The 4,281-nt window shown below is 45.7% G+C and overlaps 1 pseudogene; it reads right to left on the bottom strand.

The window, feature by feature from the left end:
• Positions 1 to 3,267: 3,267 nt before the first annotated feature.
• Positions 3,268 to 3,439, bottom strand: LOC125633160 (U2 spliceosomal RNA; annotated as a pseudogene).
• Between the last annotated feature and the right edge of the window lie 842 nt (positions 3,440 to 4,281).

The following is a 4,281-nucleotide window of genomic DNA, read 5'->3' as shown; positions in this document are numbered from 1 at the left end:
AACTCCTCTATCCAAGTGGCTTGCCATGGCGTGGTGGCCCTCACTGAAGGCTGCTGCTCTTCTGGGTGCTCAATCTCAGCAGGCTCAGGCTGGAAATTTGCTGTGCGATTAGCCTGTTGCCGATTCTCTTCCCTGTATTGAGTATTTTGTTCGGCTGGATCTTGAGGCATGATCTCCAGAACAAGGGCAATATCTTCCCTTCCAGATGCAATCATTCTCCCTTCATTCTCCCTCCATTGGATGGGCTTCAGTTGTATCAGTGGACTCGCTAGATGGTTATCGTTGCTCTGGGAGAGTAATATAGAGAGGTTTGGCTATGCAGGCATCTAGTGAGATGTTGAGGTCCCACTGGGCGGTTTCAGAGGAGAGGCTGGTCACACCGGCTGAGGTACCTTCTTGTACAGCAGGACAACCACCAGCATCAAGATCCTGGGCAGAAGAGGAGGTGGTAGTAGTTTTCCTTGTAGTATCCTTCACCTGAAGAGCTGGGGAGATGATGTTTGTCCTGGCTGTGATGTCCCAGAAGGCTGTCCTTGAGGTGCAAGGTCTCCTGCAGCAGCATCTCCATGGGTTTTCTTCAAGGAATCACTGGTTTTCCCATTGAGGCTGTTCATCTGTGAAGTCCTGGAAGTGCTAAAGGTCTTCTTAGAGGCTGTTTCCCAATGTGCATTTTGTGGACACATCAGTGATCCCAGCGGCAGATGAAGATTTCTGTGGAATCAGCAAGGGAGCGATCATCTTCTCGGTCTGTCCTGGAGTCTCCGAAGCAGGACGAAGATCTTGTTTTGAAGGAGCAGCAGTAGAATCCATCTTCAAAGTCTTCTTCAGGATAGCAGGTTGAGTCTTCTAGGAGGTGCAGTTTCTGCCTCAGTAATTAAACTGATAAGAACAGATTTAAAATTTTTATTAAAGCTAATGTTAAAATTATATAATGCACAGGTTGATAAAAGAGCGTCTGTAGATCCGGCCATGGTGCTTAGATTATCCACAAACACAGAGTTTGTTTTTAAAAGTCATATGATACATATATTACATAATCAGCAAAAACCCAAATTTAGGTGAATAAATTTAACAATACAGTTTAGATATCAGAATCCAAATACTCGGGTATATCACTCATGAAGAGTTGTACAGAGAGTTGGTTGTGGAAAGCAAAATATATAAATGAGTGGAGACTGTCCCTCAGTAATTGAGAATTAGGTAGGTTGTCCATTTAGAAAATACAATCTATCAGGGAAATATTTCAGTTACTTTCCTTACTGCACTTCTCATCAGCACTCCAGCTCATCCCTCCTGGTATTGCCAAAGTCCGGTGATGTGTTTTATGTAGATGTCCCTCAACCACCTGATGGTGTCTGACACCATGAGTTGCTGCATCAGCCGACTGTAGTGTTGACTGATTCTACATTCTCTCAATGCTCGCTTGTAATGGGGTCCCATGCGCCCAAGGCTCCAACAATCAGCCTGTGTGTCTGAACCTGGTAACCCCTATCTCTCAAGGTGTCAGCCAGAGGGGAATATTTCTCCACCTTTCAAGCTTGGGCATCATGGAAGGCTGGGGTTTTGTTCTTGAAGGGCACTGTGACGTCCACCATCATCATCTTCTTCCAGTCCTCGGTTGGTGATGATGATGTCCGGTCACAGTTGGATGTCAGTTCCTGGGATAGTGGAGTTCAGGGCAAACTTCCCTACAGGTGGCGGGATGGCTCTGACCAGGCAAACTTGGGTGGCGTTGTGTCGCAGCTGCCAGGCTCTAGAATGGGGCTTGCAGCTACATGGGACGTGGGGTAGTGTCTCATTGGTATAGCCGCACTTCCTACATTGCTTGTCCTGATTCCTGTGACATCTTAGACTTCTTCCAGGAGCTGGGGGCATGGCAGAATTGTTTGCATTTGTTGAAAAGTGCAATTAATACCAGGCCAGGTCTTATTTTTTCAAGATGTTATAGTGAATGCCATCTTTTCCTGGGGCTGTGTTGATCCAATGATCCAGTTGTATAATACAGTTTATTTGCCTCATCTATTTCGTAGCCAGAGTATTTGGTCAGTTAGAAGCCAGAGCTTGAGCATGTGATGTTTCTGCATTCGGAGCAGAGATGGGGTGTCGGCAACATAGACTGGCAGAGTTCGACTCTTCCAGTGTGAGATGTCCTTTGCAGGGGACTTGATGCAACTTACATTTCTTCTGCGTCTCAAAGGCAAATCACAGAGGGCACACCGGAAAGTGGTCCACTCGCTATGGATTTTCTTGAGGTGTCTGCTGAGACCACCAAGATACTGGAATCCTTGGACTAGACAGCAGAAGGGGCAGAGGAGGATGTCCATAGCAAGAGAATACCGGAGGTAGATACAATTGTTCTCCTTTTCTTCTCCCTCCGTTGGATGGGCTTCAGTTGTATCAGTGGACTCAACGATGGTTCTTCTTGATCCGGGAGAGTAGTTTGAAGAGGTTTGGCTAGGCAGGCATCTAGTGAGGTGTTGAGGTCCTGCTGGGTGGTTTCTGAGGAGCGGCTGGTCTCTGAGGAGAGGCTGGTCCTACCAGCTGAGGTACCTTCTTGTACAGCAGGACAACCACCAGAATCAGGATCCTGGGCAGTAGGAAGGTGGAAGAAGTTCTCCTTGTAGCATCCTTCTCCTGAAGAGAGGGCGAGCTGATGTTTGTCCTTGCTGATGTCCTAGAAGGTCGTCCTTGAGGTGCAAGATCTCTTGCAGCAACATCTCCATGCATTTTCTTCAAGGAAGCGCTGCTTGTCCCATTGATGCTGATCATCTGCAATGGCCTGGAAGCCCTGAGGGTCTTCTTAGAGGCTGTTTCCCGATGGGTGTTCCATGAAGCAGCAGTGGTCCTAGCAGCAGCTGAAGATTTCTGTGGAATCTGTGAGGGAGCGATCATCTTCTTGGTCTGTCCTGGTGCCTCCAAAGCAGCATGAAGATCTTGCTTTGAAGGAGCAGCAGTAGAATCTATCTTCAAAATCTTCTACAGGATAGCAGGTCAAATCTCCTAGAACGTGTAGTTTCTTCCTCAGTAATTAAACTGATAAGAACAGATTTAAAACTTTTATTAAAGCTAATATTAAAAAATTATATCATACATAAGTTGAGAAAAGAATGTCTGTACATCTGGGTATTAGAGGGTCTTCTAAGAGGCAGTTCTCCCATGGGCGTTCCATGGAGCAGCAGTGGTCCAAGCAGAACTTGAAGGTTTCTGTGGAATCGGCAAGGGTGCGATCATATCCTCGGTCTGTCCTGGAGTCTCTGAAGCAACACGAAGATTTTCTTTTGAAGCAGTAACAGTAGAATCCATCTTCAAAGCAGTAGTCTTTTTCAGGAAAGCAAGACGAGTGTTCTAGAAGGTGTAGTTTCTGCCTCAGAACAGATAAGATTAAACTGAGAAGAACAGAGACTAAACTTGATCTTAGCCACATAGGCTGAGAAGCCTATGTGGGACTATTTGAGCAGTAAAATACTATTCAACGTGATTTAGATGGGCAGATTCTGGCTCAAAATGAAAAGCACTGGTTGATTGGTTTGGTTTATGTGTGTGTGTGTGTGTGTGTGTGGGTGTGTGTGTGCGTAAGCAGGGTCTGAATGAACTAGCCCTGAGAGCTAGTTCAGGATGGGGAGGGACTTCAGGAGCAAACTGTATTTTCATGAACACACCTACTCTGTATAGGGTCTCGCAGACAGGAGTTGTGTAGCTCCAAGTGATCAGCTTTGGCTGGTGTCGGGTTATAAAGACAAAGGAACCCTAAGATAAGTCTCTGAAGAAGGGACCTTCTGAGGAACTGACAATAGTCCGTAACTGCATAAAAAAAAAGGAGTGGGGACAAGATTTTATCCTTCACCTAGGAAACAAGCTGACAGCATGCTTGTCTCATGAAAAAGGAAAGCGTCTGGAAAGTGCTGATGAGCAATACTTTAGACATGAGAGTATCTTGTTAATTAAGTCTAGGTTCTAGAGTGTGTGTTATGATTTTATTTTATATGTAACCATTTGTTTCCAGTACTTTTACGGGCTATCAGTCAAGTCTCTATATTTTGTTAAATAGACTTTTACTTGTTTAAACTATCAATCTATCTAAGTGCTGTGTGTTAAGTGCAGCAGTGATCTGAGGTGTAACTGGTAAACTTTGGGCACAGCTAATCTGTGAATACTGCAAGGGACCAGTGGACCAGGGGCTCAGAACTCCAGGGTGACACTTGGAGCACTTGGGGGTTGGAGCATGTCTATTGCTAACCTGCTGAGAGAAAGCAGGGCCTGCATAAGCCTAGAAGGAAGTGC

The sequence above is a fragment of the Caretta caretta genome, chromosome 2, assembly GCF_965140235.1.
Source record: "Caretta caretta isolate rCarCar2 chromosome 2, rCarCar1.hap1, whole genome shotgun sequence".
NCBI lineage: Eukaryota > Metazoa > Chordata > Testudines > Cheloniidae > Caretta > Caretta caretta.
This window is presented reverse-complemented; position numbering and strand designations above follow the sequence as displayed.